The sequence below is a fragment of the Octodon degus genome, unplaced genomic scaffold (assembly GCF_000260255.1).
Source record: "Octodon degus isolate 3935 unplaced genomic scaffold, OctDeg1.0 scaffold00001, whole genome shotgun sequence".
Classification (NCBI taxonomy): Eukaryota; Metazoa; Chordata; class Mammalia; order Rodentia; family Octodontidae; genus Octodon; species Octodon degus.
Window position 1 is genome coordinate 18494629 of NW_004524577.1, and position 12486 is coordinate 18507114.

The window sequence follows — 12486 nt, forward strand, 5'->3', positions numbered from 1 at the left end:
GGCTTTAAGTAAGTGGATGCTAGGAAGGAAATTTTCTCATACACATTTTCTGACTTTTATTCACAAACATAAAGTTGTATAATAAAAAAAATTGAAAGGCAGGAGCTCAGAAATTTTTTTATTCATAAAGAACAGTAGTAAGAACAAAGAAAAAGACCCAGAAAACCTCATGACTCAGAATGCCCTCACTTATCCAGGCCTGAATGCTTTCAAATATGGCAAAACCAAAACTGTCCCCATAAGTCATTGCTATCATGGCTTTTCTATTAGATGTGCAGAGTATAGTACATTATATAAAGGAAACATACAGTGTCACAATGTGTAAACCTGTGCCAACACACTGTTTCTAAATGCTACAACATATTCTAATCTCTACTCAGTTTTGTCTGAAATACATTTTCAAAACATAAGCAAACACATAGAGCTTATTTGACAGTTTAAACCTCATCAGTAGGTTTTCATTGTATATTATTCAATATTGGTTTAAAGGAAGACAAGGCCAATAATTATGTCATAGCATTGTCTCAACTTAGGGAACTTCTTGGGAAAATGCACATTCAATTACATTGCCAATGTGAATAAAAATTATTTTATTATCTTTGTCTTTATCATCTAATTTAATCTGAAAAAGTTTTACTTCAGAGGGTATAGTAGAGATGAAATTACACTTAAACTCTTTTACTGAATACTGTCATTAGCATACTTGGAGGAAACACCCAGACTTGTATTGATGGCCTCTACCTGCTTTCGTTCACAGAGAATAAAATATGTGTTGAATAAGTAAGAAGCAATCTTCTTGTCTTCTTATCTTTTGTGTCATATATCCTTTAAAGTTTTATTGTAATAATGAATGTAAATTGCTTTGTGGACAAAAAAAAGTGAAAAGAAAACATAAAAGAAAAAGCTTCACTTCTTATCAATTTTCTATAGCTGTCACTCAACACCACACTGTGTTGACATCAGCTTCACGGGTCTCATGTTTCCCAGGTCACTGGATTCCATCTAGGTTTTGCTAAGTACATGTTGCTGTTCACGTAACACTGTAATCACGTAATGCTGCTTTTCTTAAAATATTACGTGATACAAGACTGTTGAGATATCTGAAAATGTTATATGACTTTACTTACTCTGCATTTTTTGTTACTGTTATGACTTGTGTCTAGTTGTCTCCCCAGAGCCTCATGCATTCATGGGGCAGGAACTTCTAGTTTGTGATTAACTCATGATTCATTGGGACTAGGGGTGATCCAAGACTGGGATTAAGGGTTTTAGGACTGCTGGGATTATGGGTGTGTGTATTTCCCTTAGCCTGGGGCAGAGAGCCTGAACGTAATATAAGAGAGACAGAGACAGACTCTTTCTGTTGCCATTGTTGTTGTTCCCTTGCCATGAACTGGACGCTCTCTGCCCTGTGCCAGTCTGCCTTGGAGCCAGCCAAGTATGGACTGAAAGTCCAGTAATTGTGAGCTAAATAAACTTTTCCTGCTTTCATTTTCAGTGTTGGGTATTTGTCCCAGCAGAGAGAAAAGTAACTGAAACAGTTACATGGACAGATAATGATGTATTAAAGTCAAGAACATTTGCATATTTTGTATATCTCTGACATTTTAATACTTTCTGCTTAGTAATGTTTTTGCATTCTTTTATTCAGATTATGAATCTTAGGACTATTTTCATTGCACATCATGTTTTATATCATAATATATGATATTTTCTATCTCCTTGTGTTCTTCTTTCTTAATTATACCTTGTCTGACATTAATAGTCTTGTCTTCATTTATTTTGCTTAGTTTTGTATTATAAAAAGTAATGCCCATTTTTAGGCTTTGAAATTTCCCCTTAATGTGTTCAAGAAATACCATAGGGAGTAGCAAAATTTAGTATCATTATAGTTAGTCACTGTACTTACGCATAAATTTTTGGATTTTAACTGTGCAAAATATTAACAACCATTGTTATAGGGTGCATGATTGATAGTGGAAATCTTTTGTTGTGTTTTGTTTTTGTTATTTTTGAAGATGGACCCAGGGGTAACACATACCTGGGAGTTATTCAGCCAGCCCTCTGATTGCTATTAGTTGGCTTATGTGATTTTGTATTTTACTTATCTTGGCACTTTACTGTCCTTAAAAAACTGATTTAGTTTCAGAATTTTGATTTCCAGGGATTTCAAATTTACAAAGAAATGATTTATACAATGGCTGCATATGAAATGGAAATTCTGCTGTATTGTAATAGACTTTCTTAAATTAGTACTTATTCATTTATTAATAATAGCTATTTTTGTATATTGTGATATATTTTGGAATTTTATGTAGTTATACAATCTAAATATGAAATCTCTATTATTTCAGTAGGGGTAAATGTCTACATGTATTTGTTATAATCAGAGGTACTTTAATTTTTATGAGTTGTACTTTTTATTCATTCTACCCTTTCCTGTGCTTCATTTATTCTCTTTTACTGTCATCTTTCAAATCACAGGTAATAGGTCACATTTTCTCCTTTTCATTTATTTTTGCTTTTTTGTTTGTTTTAGCCGTACATATTAGCAGAATATAATGCTTACATTCCTGAGTGGAGTTTCAACATGTACTCAGCACATCTCTAATCCTATTTGTTTATTTAGTCTTTCAGAGGCAAGTTCTCACTAGGCAGTTCAGGCTGGTCTGAAACTCACTTTGTTGCCCAGGCCAACCTCGAACTCACAGCGCTCTCTTCTTCAGCCTGCTGAGAGCTGGGATTACAGGTATGTGCCACTCCTCCAGGTTTTAATTCCTTTTTAGTCATCTTTCCAGGTCCCCCCACTCCCTGACCACTTCCTCCATCTCCATTTTGTGATCCACTTGTGAAGTGAGAAAGATTAATCTCTCTATACTCCCTGTTATCTACTTTTTTGTCTTGCTCTTTATTTATTCTTTGGATTTCTCATATAAAAAAGTCACATTTAAACTTGTGTTTTCGAAATGCTTCAGTTAACATTATGGTCTCAGGGTACAGCTGCTTTCCCATGAATGACTTAAATTTATTTTTCATTATGGCAGAGTAGATCTCTTCATTGTGTGTCAGTTCCACATGTTCTTTACACATTCTTCTGCTGTTGGACACATAGGAGGCTTCCTAAAACTATTTACTATGAATTGTGGGCATATTGAACAGTCTTTGTATTATACCATCTAGCCAGTGTATACTACCAAGCAAAAATATAAGTAAAAAGTGAAAACCAAATTACAGAGAAAAAAAGTTTGCAATAATTTTATGATAAATTTTCAATCCAAAGGGCCAGCCAGGTAGCTCAGTGTACTAAATAGCCTGCTTGGGCAGACATAGAGACCAGGTTCAATCCCTGGCGTGCCATGCTGGCAATTTCCCTGGAGTATGCTGAGATAGTGAATGAGACTGAGTGTGGTGGTGCTCACCTGTAATCCTAGCTCTTGGGAGGCTGTAAGCAGGAGGATCACTACAAGTGCAATCTCCATAGGGAGACCCTCGAGGTCCTGTACTAACTACTAAATAAATAAATAAAATGAAATTTCAATCCAGTTTATATTTAGATTATGTATGAGTCAATAAATGAGAAATTCTATAAAATATAGGCAGAGAATAAGAAGGGTGACATCACAAAACTATGTTCAAAAGTATTTGAAAAAATACTTAATACATTAGTTGTCTATCAGTTAAAGCTACATATGAATATTGTGCTATGCCAATCAAAATGCCCAAAATTAAAGTTTAGTAACAGTATTGATTTTTTTTAAAATTTATTTATTTATTTATTTATTTATTTGAGAGAGAGAGAGAGAGAGAGAGAGAGAGAGAGAGAGAGAGGTGTGTGTGTGTGGCCAGCTCAGCCCACCAGGGGGCGGGCTGGCTGGCATGTGGTGCTGGGGGATTGAACCGTGGTCCCTGTGCTTCGCTGAACTTGTTCTAAGTAGGTGCTTTAGACCACTGAGCCATCTCTCCAGCCCAACAGTATTGATTTTTAAGAAAAAAATTGGAGTTAGCCTCATCAATTACAGAATGTAAATTTGTGGAAACACCAATGCATACGATACAGTACATTTTTAACAGTAAAATATGCACTGTCTCAGCAATTACAGGACTAATACTTGCAATAAAAATGAAAAATTTACTTTTATTAATAGCCTGGTAAGTTTAAAATCATTTCTTCCAGATTGGAAAACAGAAATGTCTATCAAGAGAAAGTGGATAAATTCGTTACACCCAGGTGATGGAATTTCAGTAACAATAAAATAGAAAATGTTTGCTAGTACACTCAAATGCACATAAAAAATGTGGCATTTATTAGCAAATTTTTTTTAATTCTGTGAAAAGATAGGAAAGCCAACCAAGGAAAGAGTTTACTGTCTGATTTCACTTACAGGAAACTCTACAGCAGGTACAGCATGCGTTTTAGGGTGGAAGCCAGAGCAGCACTTGTGTATTGCGAGGAGAGTACAGGAATAGCCCAAGAAGGTCAGCAGGGAGCATTTCATGCTGACAGAAATGTCCGTTCTATTAGTGGTGATGGTGGCAGTGCTTACCTAATTTCAATCTGAATATTTGGCTTTCCCAATTTTTAAATTATTAGACAGTAGAACAATGGTCAATAAGACTTTTATTTAAAATATTGTGGTTCTCCTATTTAGGACAACTTTATTACAAGGACTCATTCTGAGTAACTGTTTTCCCTCAGGGAAAATTCAGTTCAATTGAACAACTTAGAGAATTTCACAAAGAGAAAATACTAACTTGCAAGGTGTAATTTTATATAAGAAATTTTACTCATGCTAGATTAATTGTTTAGGAACGTGTTTCATTGTTCCACTAATTTAAATACAATGACCTCAAGTCTTTCGTTTCAAAAGAATACTTTCCTGTAAGAATTAGATAAATAGAAATGAGTAATATAAAATTATCTCACTAATAAACAATGTTTTACTGTTGAGATTTTTTTCATCACAATCGATATGAAAACTTCACAATGAAGTTGCATTTCTGTGCCAAATTAAGCTCATCACAGTTGCCGTCATTGTTGCTAGGAAAATATTGCTTTGCTTTCAAATCAGAAGAGTTAGGTTAGTACATTTTGCTGGCTTTCAGAGTTGTGAATTTGACCTTGAAGTTTACTTGATGACATTTTTTAAGCCATTTGCTGAATCTGGGCTCAATACATTCAAGAAGACTCAAAGATTCACAAGAAATAATTTGCAGCAGACCACTCATTTAGGAATGACCTCAAAGAACACAGACCTGTTCTTTGAATGTATGCTGACTTAGTTACCCTTCTGTTGCTGGGACAAATACCTGACACCCAAAAGGAAGGAAGGGAAGGTGTAGTGAGTTCACAGTCCTTGGAGGTTTTAGTCCATTCTCAGCTGGCTCCAAGGCAGCACAGAGAAGTCGTTCATGACTGGAAAGGAATGATGAGCAGAAAGGGAAGGGAAGCCACTCAGGCAGCAGCTAGCCTTGCTGGGCTCCTTGCATTGTAATGGGAACTACCTGCCCCAGGGCGGGTGCAGCACCCACACCCACAATAATCAGTCACAAACTCTAGAAGCCGCCCCATGACTACATGAGGCTTTGGGGGCGGCTAGGCACAAACCATAACAGATATGCTGAGGAATTCACATTTTACTCCAGATCAACATTATATGTTTGGATTATTTAATTTTCATGAATACATGGCTCTATTAGATAATTTTCTTTTCTTTTTTAGGGAAGAGTCTACAGGGTGTTCAGGTTCTCACTACTAGATAGAACGCATAGTGACTTCCTGTTTACAGCCTACCAAGGCTGGGATTACAGGAGTGCAACACCACGCCCAGTCTCAATTGCAGTCTCATTGTGTCCAGAGGGCAGGGCCAGCAGGGTAGACTTGGGGCTCAAACCCTGCACCTGCTTGCAGGTACTTTAATCCACAGAGATATTTGGCCAGCCTTTATAGCTAAAGAACAGTCAAAAAAATCATTCTCTTTTTTATTATTTCTAGTAATCTCTCACCGAAGTTTAGTAAGAATTTTATCCAGAAAAATTTTCCTAAAATAGTTCTGTAATATAAGTCATTGAATTCACTTTTGATTAATTAATAAATTTCTAAGGAATATAAATATTGTTGATTAACTTGCACACATAATGTATTGTGCAATATATTAGATTACCTACATAAATGAAGAAATAATAAATCTTAACACTTAACAGTATTACAAAAATATTACTCAATATTAATTAATTTCTATATTAATAAAATAGACTGGGTGATACCATAGTCTATTTTTTGGCATTTTTTAACAATGAAGTGGATTGATTGATTGATTATAGATTATATTCTCGGTCCTTAGACGCAATCATCTGTCATTTTCCAATTATGGAAAAAAAGCAGTGATCAAATCATCCACATCCCTGGCATTGTGTTTGGTGCAATATTAAAGAAAACAAAAGTAAGTTGATCTAAAAATTTCACAAAGGTGAGCTGAAACATTTTTGTTATACACAAAATTAAGGTTTAGCGTGTGATGGGGTAGACAAATTGTTCAGGAAAATTAAAACAAAAAAAAAGATTAATAGATTAAATGAATAGAAAAATTAACAGATAAATATGAAAATGAGCATGTGTGGTTGGCGTAAATCTACAATTTGTGTGTGTGTGTGTGTGTTGGTGTGTGTGTGTGTGTTGGTGTGAGTAGCTATACATGGGAGACTTCCCATTAATTGACTATATACACTTGAAAGTGAGTTTAGAATTTAAAGTCAAAAATGTCATATCCATTTATTGTGCCACTAATTTAATGTAAAAATATCCACTAAAGTAACTCAGAGTATCACTAAAGTCATTCCTCTGAAATACATGCTACCCAGGATGCTTACAATGACCACCCATAAATGACCATAATCCTCTGCTACTGGCACTGTTAATAGACCAAATTCAGCTAGCAGCCCATCAAACAGTCTACACCAGGAAGTTTAAAATGTACACTTTCTGTATTTCACACAAACTTCTCCATATAGTCTGTGTTTATATTCATAGTTGGAAGGAAAATGACAGAGATACACTTACATTATTTCCTAACTCACTCACAGAAAGTTAACATAATAAACAAAGTTTCATATAGATTTAAAACACAAACATCCTCATCATCTGTGCTAGTCTGATGAAATATTACCTTTTTAAAATTGTGTGCTAATAAAGGTTTCCCAAAGAAAGTTTTTCTGACCAGTATTGATGTACATCTGTAGAACAATCAAGTCTCTGAACCTGACTGATTATGGGATGGGCTTGCTCATTCACACCCAAAGCTATACCAAAAGGAAGAGGAAATCTTAGTGTCAAAAAGTTACAGATTTCTTTAGAGATAGGAAAAAAATTAATCAATTTATATATTTCAAATGTTCTTTTTAGCTTCAATAATGTTACCGTGCATATTGACCACCAACTTAAGGAGGACACTTTTTAATCTTAAAAATATGCCAAGAGTGTGTGACAAGGTCAAATTTGTGCACGATCGAACACTTTCCTTTAAACCTTTTCCCTGTTTCTTACCATCCGCAGCCACAACACGAGTGCAGAATCACGTGTGTAATAAAAAAACAAACAAACATCTAATCAAGTCATATCTTGTTCAGATATACATTCATAATCTATGTTTTTTTTTTTTTTTTTTTTTTTTTTTTTTTTTTTTTTTTTTTACCACAAACCTCTGTGTCAAAATATGGAGCACAGCAAAAAGTGTTTGTTTTTTGAAATGTTTGTTATTGGAGTAGTTTGCTCGCAACGACGGTCTCCTCTGTCTTGCGGCTCTTGTTCCCTGAGGAAGCTGGAAGCGCTGCTGAGTGGGGAAGAGACAGAAAGCGCTAAGACCGTGGCCTCAGGACAGAGGGAAGCTGCGCTTCAAATACCCTCAGACGTGACAAGGGAGCAAAAATCCAGTAAAGAACAACCAGGCGTGACGGTTGTGCGCCACAGGAGGAAACTTGTTTACCCTGAAACAAGGAAATTGAGGCGGCTGTCCATGGTCCTGATTGTTGTAGCATGTAGCTGTGACTTTTAAGTTGTTTCAAGTGATAATTATTTTAGTTTTGTAAATTATAAGATACTAAAATAAACAATTAAAAGTATAGCCTCAAACCAAATCTTATGTATGGATCAAATATAACATAAATATATCACAATCATTGGAAGAATATACCGAATTGAATGATTCATATTTGACTATTTTCAAGAGGCAAGATGCTTTTAGAGAAAGGACATTTAAGTTGCCCTTACAGTTTATTCAAAATCAGTTTATTCAAATTTGATTTTCCTGCATGTGATGCCATTCAATCTACTGTGAAGTGAAGTTTCTTCATATTTGAGACCCTGTCTGCTACAATTCACATCATTTCTTTCCTGTGAAGCTTCAAATATTTTAATTGTTCCTAATAATATTCATCATCTCTACAAACTTTTAAACTACTAACAAAGTTCCTTATATTTCTATTGTGGATAACAGCGTTTTCCCTTGTTATATAGAGTATGCCTCCATGGAGAAATGACTCTAACCCCTCAGTCGTCTAATGTGATCAGTCAGTCAGAAGAAAATTTGTTATATTTATGCCCAAGTTTCTACTAGAAACTCTTGCAAGCAAATAAAAACCCTGTTTTCAATTAATCCAATGAGAAAGCCATAAATATTATAATCAAAGAAAAACTTGAGTGTTGCCCAAGTAAATACATGCCTTTTTTAATTCAACACATACTAGACGGATAACACTACTAAGGAGTACAATGTCAATATAAAATTCTAAAACTTTCCATGTTCTGATTCTCTGCTGTTTGGGCACTAGAGCCTTGATATGAAATTTATTTAAAAGGGAGGAAAGTAAGTCATTCTACTAGGATTTCAAGCACATAGTTTAATTTCAAAATGTGCTAATAATGAAATTTCTACTTTATAAAATAATTATTTACAGCAGATATAGAAACTTCATGAAGTTTAAATATTATTCTGCACTCTTCAATTTTTTTTTCTGTGTTTTGGGGAAGGGTCTACATGGTGTGCAGGGTCTCACTACTAGATCGAACTCATAGTGATCAGCCTGTTTACAGCCTCCCAAGTGCTGGGTTTACAGGTGCACACCACCACACCCAGTCTCAATCACCTTCTCAGTGAGCTCTGGGGGTGGGGCCTGCATGGCAGGCCTGGAGGTCGAATCCCCTAGCCCCTGCACCTGCTTACAGTTGCTTTAATCTGATGAGCTATTTGGCCAACCCTGCTCTCTCCAAATTAATAAAGCATACAGGCAATTTTTTATGGTTGTAACAAATCATTACATAGAAAATAGATAGAAAAACTTATAATTGGTAAATTGAACAAAAAGCCCAAGAAACTACTGGATAATCTCATAAGGATGGGACAAAGTGGCACTATATGCTTCTAGAAGAAAGATTTACAAAGTAAAGCATAATACTCATTTGAAAGCCAATTCACTCTCACCTTTACATCAAATGAACTCTTCACAGGCAATACATGAAATAGTTGAGAGAAGATTTGCAACATCTGGTGGGAGAAATAGCTTGGAGGTCTAAGTGCCTGCCTGGAAAGCTCAAGGACCCAGGTTCAATCTCTGGTGCTGCAAGGCATGCTGGTCCCGCCCAATGCTGACCACTGAAACAGGGCTTGGTAGCACATGTGTATAATCCCAACATTGGGAAGGCTGAGATCACTAGGAGTCTGAGCTGTGTGGTGAGACCCTGTACTAAATAAATAAATAAATGAAAGATTTTTTTAAAAAATAATAAACAAATTAGAAAAGCATAATAACTGCTAAGAATTACTGAAATTTTCTGGAAAATTTAATAAACTCTACTGTTTGTTCTGTGTATGTTGGAAAAAATAAATTTACGGAACCAATCATACAATTTGATACAAATAAATAAAAGCATGTATTTCAAAATATTTTTCTGAAATTAAGTTAATTTTAAACTTTAAAAGGCTGCATATATTTTAGGGTGGCAGTTTAATTATAATACTATGTTTTTGTCTTACTTCTTACAGTGATATTTTATAGGCACCTGATTTTTAGCCTTTTTAGAAATAAACTTATGCGACTATCTTGATGAATATAATCACTTAAGTTCTGTTTATCTATTTTCAATAGTCCCCCACTCTAGTTTGGAAAAATTAGTTTTAGAATTAGGATGAGGAATGCCTGAACTTTAAAGTTCAGAATGTTCACTGTGCTTCTCAAGTCCAGATTTGGCATAGACTTCTTTTCTTTTAACACTCAAGCAAAGTACTCAATCAGGGATTGAGGTTCAGGCATTTGCATTGAGCTTGGCAACACTGACTTGTTGGGGACCTAGTTTATCCAAAGATGGAGAAAACACATTGTTTTCTAGAAAACAATAATGGTCCCTTTTCCATTTCATACATATTGTCTTGGTTACTTTTCTCTGGTTACTGAGACAAAATACCCTACACATGAAGCTAAAGGGGAAAAAGTTTGGTTAGTTCACAATATGTGAACGTTTCAGCCCATAATCATAATCAGCTGGCTCCACACAGGATGACACATGGCAAAGAGATAAACATCAAGGTGGCAGAAGACAGCAAAAACAACAAGAGCAATAGAAAGGAAAAAACGTTTTATGCCCCTTTTATCTTATTCACATTGCTGGGATTATGTGTCTATGTATCTGTGTACCTATCATCTATCTTCTATGTACTCATTGTCTATTTATTGATCTCAACCTATTTCTCACCTATCTACTGAGCTATCATCTATCTATGTATCTATGTGTCTATTTATCTATCTATCTATCTATCTATCTATCTATCTATCTATCTATCCATCCATCCATCTATCTATGTATCTGTCTATGTATGTATGTATGTATGTATGTATGTATGTATGTATCTATCTATCTATCTATCTATCTATCTATCTATCTATCATTTCTGTATCTAGTCTTTCTGGACCATAATAAAAATGCAATTATGTATATAGCTTTGCATTTCCTGAAAAGTCTCTCATCAGCCAGGATCATCTCCTCAACTCCATGCCAAACAGACTTAAGGCTACTGCAAGTTGTTCCAACCACACATTTTCATTAATGCTAACATCAACAAATAAAAGCATTTTAATGAAGCCATAAATATCAGGGTATTGATTCTTAAAGTGTTTCATTCTTTAAAAGATCATTTAGTGACTATGGGGCAATGTGTGTGGGTTTTTTAATTATCTTTATAAGCCTTGGGGTGAATGCTAAGGTCAGACTATACAGGCTGTTATATTTTTTAAATACTCTATGTAGCACATTGAAGTCCTATGTAACATGAGATTTAATTAGCATAGGTGGTGATATAATTGCAATTTGAGTTAATTATTACCTGTCATTCCCTCCGTATGAAAAGGGCATATCTCTGGTGACAGTTGGGATGGTCTTAAATCAGCTTCAAAGATATCTGGAACTGGATGCTTTGAATTTGAGGTCTCCGAATAATGTGGACACAGCTGACTTTTCTGTGACTGCCTCAGTATAGGTGGGTGCATCACTATAAAAATCTCTCTAATATCTAGGAATTTTAGTAAGCCTAGGATCATAGAGATTTATTTTCTATTGTAACAAAATTAATTGGACTATCTAAAACTTGCAGCAAAAAAGAAAAGAAAATGGAAGATCTATTTTTAATTTAAAACTAAGACACAGAGACAACTAGAATATTTCTAAGCAAAGCCTAAGGATGAAACTGATCTGAAATAAATAATCTTTTGGGCCTGGCCTTACTTCCATCGTGAATAAATTATTGTTCATAGCAGGAAGAAAGGTGAAGAAAGGTCAAGGGAAGAGCAATTTATCCTAGTTTCTTCTGTGGTATATTCATGATTATTCACAGCATTCCCCTCAATCTATGCCAAGGCAGAAGTGACTCTCCCTACTAAGAACTGGGTCATATTAATAAAAGTAGCACAGTGGAGGCTGGAACACTACTCCCTGCCAAACAATTCAGGGCCAGTCCTTCTCCCATTGTTCTAAGAAAGGCAACAGATGAAATAACAAAGACTGGAAATATCTACAACTCCAGGTTAGAGCACATGCACGTTAGATCTCCTGGCATGACGTTGCATGACTCTTCCCACTCAACACTTACTAAAAGTTTATAAATGTAGACTTTACTTGTACATATTATTAAATCATAAAGAAATTCAGAAAAGTCATGTACACTAGAAGGCCCTGGAGATGACCCAGCCCCTGTCTGTCCTTCTTGTCTCTTACCTAGAGACACAGTGAGAGGCAGTGAGGCAAAGGTGTGCATCCTCCACATGAGAAAGCTTGTGTCAGTGTGCTGTGCCATTTGTTTTCCTGGCACTGCTCTGTGCATTATTTTGGTCAGCACGAACCATCCCTGAATAAGATTACATCTTCCTGTAATCTTCAATACCTGCAGCTGCTGTGCATTTACTGTGTGCATGTTGCAAGTTTTGGTTCATCATACACAAGCTTCC

The 12486-nt window shown here is 35.4% G+C and overlaps 1 pseudogene; it reads left to right on the top strand.

The window, feature by feature from the left end:
* The window catches only part of LOC101592080, a 65368-nt pseudogene extending 57320 nt beyond the window's left edge, over window positions 1–8048 (top strand).
* Window positions 8049–12486: the final 4438 nt, after the last annotated feature.